This window comes from Protopterus annectens, chromosome 2.part0 (assembly GCF_019279795.1).
Source record: "Protopterus annectens isolate FY-2018-M chromosome 2.part0, PAN1.0, whole genome shotgun sequence".
Taxonomy (NCBI): Eukaryota; Metazoa; Chordata; order Ceratodontiformes; family Protopteridae; genus Protopterus; species Protopterus annectens.
In genome coordinates, this window is record NC_056728.1 from 1,939,389,081 (window position 1) to 1,939,401,317 (window position 12,237).

Below are 12,237 nucleotides of genomic sequence, written 5' to 3' on the forward strand. Positions count from 1 at the left end.
CACCATCCGTAAAGAGAATGCATTTATCATTTGAATGCAGGATCCATCCCAATGATCAGAAATACCAATGTACAAAACAATACTCTGTATACTCAAGGGAATGCCTCACTGCTATCTGCATATGTAGGGTAACTGAGAAAGCCCTACTGGCATCTCTTTTATTGTACTATGCTTGGTCAGGTAGAGGTCTCACATCTCCCTTTTAGGAAATAAGTTAGTAATCTAGCCTAAAAAATAGGTTAAACAGTTCCTGACTCTGCACCCAAAAGTGAGTAATGATGGAATATAAAGAGCTATGTTTGTCACCTCTTGTGTGCCTTTTCTGCAGTATATCAGACACTGGTTGCTATCTGATGTAGCTGTCTCGGTTTTTTCTGTATGTCTCAGAGGGATATAATCAGTTTTCTTTAAACAGTTTGCTGTCCTGTCAATAGATTCCTCCTCACAAATTGGACTGATGCTGCATTTTCACCTCCCCATGTCTGGGCAGGCCTCCTTGATATGCATGTAGAATCAGAATGTGGAAAAGGTACTCCAAAATTATGAATTTGACTTGGTTAGAACATAATATATGTGGTATGATGTAAGGACACTGTAAGGCCGTATGTAAAAAATAAATAAATAAATAAGGCCATCTTAGAAAACTTGTTTTTCTTATTTGCAGTTATTCATTATAACACATTATGCCATATACAAGTTCTAGTAAGTGCAGAATTCAACTCAGAACACCTCTAGACCGATCCAGCTTGCGCATTATAATAAACGTAAACACACAGAATGTATCAGTGTGTGGGGAAGAGACATCACATAGTGTGGTCCAGTCCTGCTTGGCTTTAATATGTAGAGGGAGTAATTTTTTAAGATGCTATGTATCATTTCTGTGGTTCACTTCAACAGAATGGCAGTTAATATCTGCATTTATTTTTCTAATTTTCAGTATTTTTATGTATATATTTCAGCTAAATGGGATATGACTGCTCGTTTTTTTGGGGGGTTGTTTTTTGTTATTGTTACATACTAGAAAATATAATAAAATGATATCTGAGAAAAAAAAACTTGTAGTATCTGTAACTAACTATATGTCTATCTACCCAAAATTTACCTTCCGTCACACTACCCCTACCTATGTCTATCCCTCAGACTACATGTGTAGATAGCTATCTGTTTGCCTGTATGTATGGCATTCTAGCTTTTTATTAATTCATTGTTTGTTATCTTTGATCATAGAAGCACAGAGCACTGTAACTTCTGTCTAACACCAAAACTTAAATGATCAGATATTACCAAACAGGGCAGAAAGAAACATATCCATCCAGAATCAAATGCTGCGGAACAAAAACCATATAAAATTGCATGAACTTATGTTAGAACAAAATTCAGTAGCTATGTGTTTTCATTAAGTAAATGCCAACTAAAGCAGCTCACTAAATAAATGCTAACTAAGAAAGCCTTGACTCATTTTTGTGACACATTCCAGACAGAGTCATTTTGTTTGCCACCATGAGTTGGTGACTGGTGTGAATCCCCCGAGTACTATTAATTGAAATCTTTCACATCATTTATCAGTAACCAGTAGTGACAAATGGCAACTGCCCTTTGGCAGGATTGAATATAGAAAATGAGCCCTTAAAGTATTGGTCCTTCTTAGGCTTGATTATTACACAAAATTGTACATTAGTGTGACTCACTGATCCTGTGTCATCTGTCTAGGATTGCAGCCAGGTCCTTATTATACTATGTAAAAATGTACCTCTTTTACAAGACTTTGTTTTTAGGTTGTAGACATTGTAAATCCCTTTCAGTTCTGGCAATGCAATTTACTACAATTTTATGTGTAAAAGACATGCACTTAACCCTTCATATCACTATGTATCCAAAGCAGTCATTTGTATGAGTCCACATGAATATTAAAGCATTGAGCCAGTTTTTAAAAGACTTGCTGCCAGTGTAAGTAACTTACTCCAGGATAATTCTGCTTTATGCAAAGGCTTTGCACTGGAGTCTTCTTCTTCTTTTCCTTTCGGCTTTTTTCTGGTTAGGGGTTGCCACAGTGGATCACCTGTCCTCTCATGATTGGCAGTGGAGTTTTACGGTGTCGAGCTGCCAGCCCGGTGCCCAACCTTCCACAGAAGGCACACACACACATGCACTCACACCTAGGGCCAATTTAGAGTGTCCAATCCACCTACAGCATGTCTTTGGGATGTGGGAGGAAACTGGAGCACCTGGAGGAAACCAACGCGGCCACAGGGAGGACATGCAGACTCCGCACACTAGGCACCCCAGCCAAGGATCGAACCAGAGAACCTCTTGCTGTGAGGTGACAAGGCATTTAAACCAAGAGCAAGTTGTTTGAAAGATCGTCTATTGTGTCTGCTATCTATTCTCATGGCATAACTTTTGATTGCTGCAGTTCACCTCAGTGTATAATCATTAATAAGCATTCAGGAATGCAGTGCAGTGTGAAGAGCTTTCAGCTGTTTTACAGAGCTGGAAGCTGTGGTCAGAAGAAAGGCTTTGTCAACTGTTTAGTAGTTTTGCGTTGTGTATACTCAGAAGTTATATGTACCCATGTTTGTACACCTTTATTTAATTAATTATCTCATTTGATATTTTAAATATCTTGCACTTTAGTAACAATTAATGTCTTTATTTAGTGTATCAGAGCAAAAGACATTACTGTATTTCTGACTGATAAGAGAATCACAGTGAATTAAAGAAGACTGACTAAGACAGTATACATTGGAAAGTATACCTGCACACAATTAAAATATAAAACCTAGTCACAGTAATGCCTTAAAATGTAGCAGGTAATAAAGTTAAGTCATTATAAAAAAAACATAATGACAACTCACTGCAGCTTAAAAAGGAGCTGCAAAACATGTAATATTTGTTAAGAACTTCAATTCTTTATTGTCAAAAAGTTACTTTCTCTACTCTCGTAGAGTTTGTTTAATTATACATTTGAAACATACAAAAATATGTTTTTTTACTTCAGGAAATAATATTGATATTTTAGAGCAAATACTATTTAGAATGGACCTCTGATAAGATGGCAGACTAAACAAGTAATCGCCTCCTAGGATAGTAAATAATAAAATAGTTGAAATGTTGGTAGCTCGGTTAACTGCAAATGCATGATTCTAGAAAACTGTTTTTCAAAATTAAATGTCAGTCAAAGGGAAAAGAAAAGTACAAAGAAACAGCATGAGGCTCTGGGTGAATTGTCAGCTCTGCCTCAGATAGTTGGCAGGACTGTGTCAGATGTTGTTTGGACCATGGATGTGGTTGAGCAAAAGATGAACCAAAGACATTCAAGAGTATTTAAGATTAGCAGTACTTTGGAGAAGTATATCAAAAAGGCCACAGATACACAGCTTGATCCTGAAGAGGGAGGGCCGAGGAATCTCTCCAGTGATATACCATCCCTTCAGAAGGCTAAAAACTTTGATAAGGATAGACTGGTCAGTCAGGAAACTGGACAGAAAGACTCAAACTGATGCTGACAGAGCTCACCATGAGAACTTACAATTCATTGTAATCTCTGAAAAAAACACTGTGAGTTCTGACTGTTTAAATTGTATGAAAAATCAGATCAATCAGAGACAGAAGTTGCATCCAACAGATCTTAAATGAAGGAACCCACCGAGTTTTTGCCACAAGTGTCATTGAAAGAAGGCAACCTCAACCCAACAAGGTCTATATTCAGTCTAATTCCTGAAAGAACAATTACTGTCTAAAATGTAGCAGAAGGGTTAACTTCTGATAATTAGTTTTATTCTAGTATTTGTTGATAATAACTGTTCTGGGCAAACAAGGCAGATCAGAAGACAAGTTCTACCTGCTATTCAAGCCTATAAATCTTTCTAGCTGAGATTCAAGATAATATACCTAGCAATCTTTAAAATCTTCTTTTTGGTAGACAATATGACTTCAGCACAGGGCAAATGAACATGGAGCACCACAAGTTTAGCCAGACCAGGGATTATGACCATGGGGATACATTAGCAGAAGGACAGCAGCATCTATATCCAGGACATCAAGAGATGGTTGAACTTTGAAACCCTTCCCCTTGTTTCACCAGCAAATAGAGGAGTGGATTAGATAATGTCTTTCTCTGCCAAGGAGAGTCCTGTTTGTGATGGCTGATTTGGAGAAGACAAGCTAGGTAGACGAAGAGCATGTGTGTGGGTGGACAGCTGACTTTATGGACTAACCATTAAACATTTTATATTCCGTGCTATACTTTTCCTCCTTGCATGTCTTTTGTAAGAAAGCATGGCTTTGGTGGTCCCCTGGCTGAACGGAACACAGGATATGTGTGTTGCAATTTACTACTCTCTTTTTCCATTTAATAAATACTGGAAGATTCAAAATGAGAAACGTTTTAGTTATTTAAAACTGATTGCATGTGCATGAGTTGCAGTGTAATTTCTGTGGGTGGTGAGCAGATGTGAGAGACCTTTCCTTCTGTCTCCTTATGGCATTGTGAATGCGTTGCCAAACAGCCAGAAGGAAAGCTTGGACGTGTTGATGTTCTTTCTCAATCACACAAGTTCCCATGTTTACATAGCAACCTGAGGCTCTGTGCTTGTCCAATGGAGTTTGCTGAAAGTGCAAATGGCAGGTTTGTGGATTCAGCTCCTTTTTCTGGTGATTGAATGGCAGTAATTGAGGATAGCTGTGAAAGCTGTCAAGGGATTTGAGCAGAGCATTGATATTAAGACAAAGATTTGTGAAAAGAGAGGGAAGATTGGTTTATTAAATGGTAATATACTGGCATCTGTTAATAACCATTTCTCTGTAAATCATCGTAGACAGGTAATAGTCACATTATCTTTCTGCATATTTACAGCTCATTCTCATATGTTACTTCAATAATTGGGTTAACATGCTAGTTACTGTTAATATTGTTTAATTTCTAAGGTTGGTTGTAAGAAATGTTTGATATTTTCTGAATATATGTTTCTAGAGACAATGTATATGTTTACAAAGGAAGTCCTTATTTAGAAGTACAACCCAACATGACTGAGTTAGGCCAGTTTCATTATAATTTACATAGATGAAAGATGTGCAAAGCATGCTGGTATCTTTAGCAATGACATAAACATGAGCAGGCAGGGAATGTCTTTTTATAAACTAGATGAGTACATCTACAATTATTGAAAGGAATGTAAATGGATTACATGATAGTAATAAAAGAGATTGTTTACATGCCTTAAGCATTGCAGGATTAATTTAGCCCTTTCACAAGAAACTCATTATTATGCAGAGGAACATAAAGATTTACTTTGGAAATGGGGAATGAAGGGGTTCTCAGCAGAGAAATTAGGAGAACATGGGAAGATGATGTTGATCTTAATTACAAAAGAGCACACCATTAGTAGTAAATGAGGTTTTTCGTGACAAAGAAGCCAGATATGTGGTAGTTAGAGGAGATAGGATAGGTGGAGAATAACAATAAACCCAGTTTACTTTCCTGCTAGAACCAAGGTTAGAGAATATAAGGCAATACTGATGGAATATAATCAGTTTCCAGCAGGGAATATTAATTGTTGGAAGCAATTGGAATGTAGTATCTAGTACAAGGGACGCCCAGGGTTACCCTAGAGGTCAGAACCACTCCAGAGAGGAAAGATTTTGTTGAAACTAATTTAAAGTATTTGGTATGGGAGATGGGATAAATATTACAAGCAGTGGTGTTAATTTTACATATTATGCACCGAGGTATGGGGCCTGGGCTTGTCTAGACAGCATATATTTGTGGAATATGCAACATATAAAAGATAACATCAATAAAGTTTTATTAAAAATAACTATATTTAAAGTTGTATATTAATACCTAAGTCCTTGCAACCTGAGCCTGAAGTTATTCAGTAAGGTGCAACTTTCTGTGTGACACATATATACATTTCAAAGAAGCTTGATTGTGCTGTTTTCAGGAAGCTGGCATTGCTGAATTGTGATTGACAATAATGTTAAGTGACTGGAGTTACTTATAGGGCAGAATCTGAGGAGTGCCATGCCATTAACTCACTGAGGAATCTTAATTTTCATGGACATTCTGTAATGCTTGTTTTATTCAGATTGTACTGCTGGGAAGGGGGTGCATGAGCAGTCTCTAAAACTGCATGGGACATTACTTTTTCTCCTATTTTGTGAGAACATGGATTACTTATGACAATGTCTTGCTCATTGTATCCCCAGAACATCAGGTGTTAAATTAATTTCCAGTAGATAATGCTTTCTCATTTGCATTTGTAAACATTGAAGGTATCAAAACATCTTTAGCTTTTGGTGGTCTCACTGATATTACACCTGGGGCTGTCTCTCCATAGGCTGTTTCACTTTCTCTGTGATGTCACCAACCTCACTGATATTACACCTGAGGCTGTCTCTCCTTAGGCTCTTTCACTTTCTTTGTGATGTCCCCAACACTACAGATTCAGTTAAACTGTAATCTCACAAGTTTTATGCTTTAGGCTTTTTACTTTCTCTACTGTCATTTTTAATTCACCACTTCCTTGAGATTCATGTTAAAATATGAACTCATATCTGCATCTCAATTAAATAAAATAAAAAGAACAATGTTGACTATACACAAATGGCAGCTTCAGAAGAAAAAAAAAGTGTTTTACCAGCAGAAATACCATGCATCCCCATGACCCTGGACTCTAAATATAATGAGGTCACTTGTCTTCAAGAGTAAGAGAATAGCCATTGAAGTACACAAATGCATCCCATGCACTGTCAACATTAAATATAATAAGGTCACTTGTCTTCATAGTTAGGAAAAGAGCCAATGATGCCTGCAGTTCAGCAGCCTCAGAATTGGTGTACCAGCAGTGTTCAGTGGAGGGGAGCTAAATGTGAAGACCATAGTATAGAGTCTAGACAAGAAGGCACACTAACCAATTAAAAAAAGTACTGATGGACAGCTTGTTCAAAGAAGCATCATGCTCCGGTTACAAAGAAAAACAAAACACAGTTTACTCATATAACACATCAAACAGGTAGAAAACTAAGCCAAGGAGTACATATCACGGTATAATGTGGAAATAAATATCTTAGCATTTTTCCTCTCTATCTGCTATCATGTGACGCAAAAAAGGTTCCTTCATGTACATATTGTAAATATTCTATTTGCACAATCTGTGCTGCAGTCCTCATCTTGTATATCAACAATTTTGCTAATTTCAGTATTGACAGATCAGCTTATCTGCACATATTTTTCAACTTGTTTTAATTGATACAAATATATATATATATATATATATATATATATATATATATATATATATATATATATATATATACAAACACAAAAACACACAAAAACATATACACAAAAACGGTCACCAGCCACACAGGTTCCTGAGTTCTGAATAAATCCAAAAGCAAGTAATGATAAAACACAGAAGAACTCAGGTACGACCAAGGTTTCCAGTTTCAATTGAAGTTTTAATGTTAAAACATAAGTGCTTTTGCAGGAAAATCTGCTTCATCAAATGGAATAAATACAACAACCTCTAGCAAGCACTTGTAGTCACATGATACAAATTAGGTAAAAACAATTAATATCATAGGGTGTGACAAGCTTATTACCCAACTGAATGAAAGAAATGCTTGCAAGCATGCACTGCTATCAATAGAAGGCACGTATGAAAAAAATATAAAAATGTACATTTATATATATATATATATATATATATATATATATATATCTATATATATATATATATATATATATATATATATATATATATATATATATATATATATATATATATCTACATATATATATATATATATATATATATATATATATATATAATGTGTTAATTTGCAAAATGCTGAACCTGTTGGCCAAGTAAAAAAAAAAAGCAGCATTCTACCATCACCCAGAATGATACCACAGCTTTCTTCTTTTTCCCAGTCAGGGGTCGCCACAGCAGGTCATCTGTCCGCTCATGATTGGCAGTGGAGTTTTGCAGTGTCGAGTTGCCAGCCCGGTGCCCAACCTTTCACTGAAGGCAGACACACACTCTCACACCTAGGGCCAATTTAGATTATCCAGTCCACCTACTGCATGTCTTTGGGATGTGGGAGGAAACAGGAGCACCCAGTGGAAACCCACATGACCACAGGGCATGCAGACTCCGCACAGAAGGCACAACAGCTGAGAATCAAACCAGAGATCCTCTTGCTATGAGGCGGCAATGCTAACCGCTGCACCACCGTGGCCGCCCCAAAATGATACCACAATACAAACAGACAATGACTGACTTTAACAAATGGTTTAGTATCTGGTGTCATTCCAAGGAGATCCAGTACCTGACAGCCTGGGAGGACATGATTGACAGACCATGATGCTTTGCCAGACATGGCCTTCATCTGTCTCCCCTGTGCTTTAGGCTTCTAGCAAAGGCTCTTATATCCCCCATAGTGCTGCCTTTTTTAGGTAAAGTCATGAGCACAAAATTACCAACATGAAAAATTCTTCTAAACAAAATTTAAAGGTCATGCTGCTAAACAGCAGGAGTCTTAGCATGAAACTGCACTCATTGCAAACATTCCTTGCCCTGGAGGATGCTGACATTTGCGCAGTCACTGAAACCTAGTTCAAAGCTGTGGAGAGCACACCAGCCTTACCAGGTTACTCATCCTGCCATACATTCAGACCCCAAAAGGAGGGCTACAAAGCCAAAGGAGGTGGACTTTCAATATTTATCAAAGACGTACACACCTCCAGTCTGGTCAAATGGTATGATGGACAGGAAACACTCCAAGTGCAGTTAACTGTTGACAAAACACCTATTCAAATCATAGCTAGCTACAGACCCCCAGCCATGACTCAGGATGCCCACTCCACCTATCTGGACTTACTTGACTCCATCAAGATTCAACCCTGTACCCTGATCCTGGGTGACTTTACCTACCCAACCATAGAGTGGAAGACCTATTCTAGCCCAAACATGAATTCCCAGAGATTTCTTGACTTCATCAATGCCAATGCATTGTATCAGCTGGTAAACATCACTACAAGAGGTGAAAATATCCTGGACTTGGTCCTAATCAACATGGGTAGCCACTGTAGCACTCCTACAGTGTCATTCTTCTTGGTAAGATCCAACAATAAAGCAATCACTTTTGAAGTCACCATCTCCCCTGACATCTGCCTTGTCAGGGTGAAATGAAAAAACGTTTCCAAAGCTGACTACAATCTTCTCAGAGCAGGTATAAGTAGCTTCACAGCTACTGTCCCTTCAGTTGGAAATAGCACTAATGCCCAAGCCTACACCCAAAAACTATATGAGCACCTATATAGCTGTATGGACTCAGCAATACCTGACAGGACCAAATCATTTTCCTCAAGGAAGAGTAAACCTGTCTGGTGGACAGCAGCAATAAACAAACTCTATAATAGAAGGAAGAAATTGGTATCCAGGGCCAAGAAGGAGCAGGTGCCAAGTTGGAAGCAATCTCTCTTTTGTCTGAACAAGCAAATAAGGTCACTGGTGAAATCTCCTAAGGCTAACTTCAAGTCCAAATTGGCCACATTCACCAAGTACAATTACAAAGCATTCTTTACATATGTCCACAGTCTCAAAGGTAATACCCAAATCTGCCCTGAAGTGGTGGTCAATAACACCACATACACAAACACCATAGATATAGCCAACCTACTGGCAGACAGTTTCAGTGAAAACTTCACCCCCCTATCCCCATCAGTAAACCAGGACATACCCAGTACCTGCCCCCCTCCCCTCATCACCAGGGAGCAGGTCCTTAATGCCATCTTAAAGGCAAAAAATGCAGTGTCCATGGAACCCAATAACATTCCTGGCTGTGTCCTATGTGAACTCAGGCATGAACTCTCAGCTCCATTAGACACCCCATTCAACCAAAGCCTGAGTAACGGTTTCATCCCTGCTGAATGGAGGACAGCCACTATCATCCCTCTACACAAAGTGGAGCGTCCACTGATCCAGGCAATTATAGGCCCATCAGCCTAACTATCCTGATCTGCAAGTACATGGAAAGCATTATCATGGACCTTATAAACAAGGACATTAGCAACCTCCAAATGCTTGACCCCACACAGTTTGTTTTTGTCAAAAGGAGATCATGCCTGTTAAACTTAGTTGACTTATTTGAAACAGTCACAAAAGCCATGGACGAGAAGAAGACGGTGCACACCATCCACCTTGACCTAGCCATTGACACTATTCCCCACTCAGTCATAATAGATAAACTCTCCCAGCTAAGCACCAACCTGTATGTTACCATGGGTAGCCAAGTGGCTCACTGGTAGAACCTAATCAGTTAAAGTAGGGGAAGCCACATCTAGTAGTAGACCCGTAATGAGTAGTGTACCCCAATGATCGGTCTTGGGGCCTTTAATGTTTGTGATATACTTTTCTGAGGTGCATGCCAAAATCAGTGGTCTATGGCTGACAAGTTTGCAGATGACCACAAGCTGGACTGTGTCTTAAATTCCCCTAGTGATGTGAACATCCTCCAAGAGGGCCTTACCCAAACTAATGTCTGGTGCCAGAGGCACGGCCTCAAACTGAATGCCAAGAACTGCATCATTATCCCCTTTGGGAAAATGTCATCCCCACTAATTATCACATTAATAACAATGTACTAAGCATTCAATCAGTAGTGAGGGACTCTGGCACCCAGGTTGATAGCAACCTGACTTTTGACCACCACATTGCCTCCATTATACGGAAGGCTTTCTACATGGCCCACCTCATAAATAAGGGTATTTCATCCAGGAACAAGGAGGTCATAACACCCGTATACTCCTCTCTTATCAGACCCATTATTGAGTACAATGCCCCCTTCAGCATGTATCTTGCCATGCACATGCATCAGTTGGAGAGACCACAGAGGTTCCTGACCAGGAAAATACAGGGTCTCAAACAAACAGACTGCTCAAAGGTAACCTGTGTCTGGCTTACAAGGCCATTTCAGATCCAGCCTTGATGGAGTTGTTGCATATACATAAGACAAACTCCACTTGTGCAACCTGCACACAAGGCCTTAACCTGGTCTTTGACATTAGTAGAACTTGTTGGAGGGATAGATTTGTTTCCCAAATACTCTCTCATCTGTGGAATAGACTCCCTCTCCATGTCAAGCAGAGTACCTCTGTAGCCCTCTTTAAAAAGAACCTGAACAACTGGATGGGAAACAGAAAATATACTCCTGGGATCCTACCTGTGTCCCTGCTGGACAGGGGAAACAGGTGCTGACTTTGAGGGATCAAAATTTTTGGCTAGGCTTATAAGGGCCTCCGGGCCAATAGCCTAGTATCATCCTATGAACCTATAATGTATGTTTTTTTGTCAATGTCTGATGTTCACAAAGATATTGTTTTACATAGAAGTGATGTAGATTTATAAAATAAGCTATTCATGAAAGTGTAGAAAACCATCTTAGAAGTGTAGTATTAAAGGCAGTACAAGGCAATACATTTGTATTCATCATTCATTTTTATGTTTTTCACTGCTTTTTGTAGCTATATTCAGATCTCTTGTAATTGCATCAGGGAGACTTTATTATATGGTGCCAATAACATAGCTGTAACATTTTCTCTGATGCATGGTCTGTAGAATAAACAAATGAATACTGGTTGTAGACAGTAATGTCTACAACAATGGTAGACAGACATCTTTGCTGAATAATTTATACAAAAGGAAGTGAAAAACTAGGAGGTTTTATGATATTGAGTTAACCTGCCCTTCCCCAGGAATAGAGAGATAGTGAGCCCTCTTTCTGGATTGGAACAGAACTAATTCATAGATTTTGTATTGAAAGCTAGTGTAATGACAGTAATACTGACATACAATACTGCTGACAGACGATATTCCATTTTGCTCTATTGCTTTTGCTTTTTTTACTAGGTACTACCACTGGTCTCTACAAAATGGCAGTAAGTTACTGGTTCACTTTGCAATGTATGTCAGTCGTACTGGCAGATTAATAATAAAAGTCTGAGCTAACCAAATGTTCACATTAATGCAAAAGTGTATCCAAACGAAAAGCAACAGGACACTGCTGTAAATGCAATAAAATTTATTAAAATAGGAACACAAGTAAGCGCTTTCGGGACTCACCCTTCATCAGACGAAAATGCATTCAACAAACTTCATTTTTAAAAGAAAAAACAAAATAACCAATAGCATCTAATGAAAAACCCACCTATTCAAAAGGGTGGGTTTCACT

The 12,237-nt window shown here is 38.5% G+C and overlaps 1 protein-coding gene across 1 annotated transcript in view; it reads left to right on the plus strand.

Annotated features, from left to right (window-relative positions):
- LOC122792903 (CUB and sushi domain-containing protein 1-like) overlaps positions 1–12,237 on the plus strand; it is a 4,548,980-nt gene that overhangs the window by 2,319,515 nt on the left and 2,217,228 nt on the right. The window lies entirely within an intron of this gene.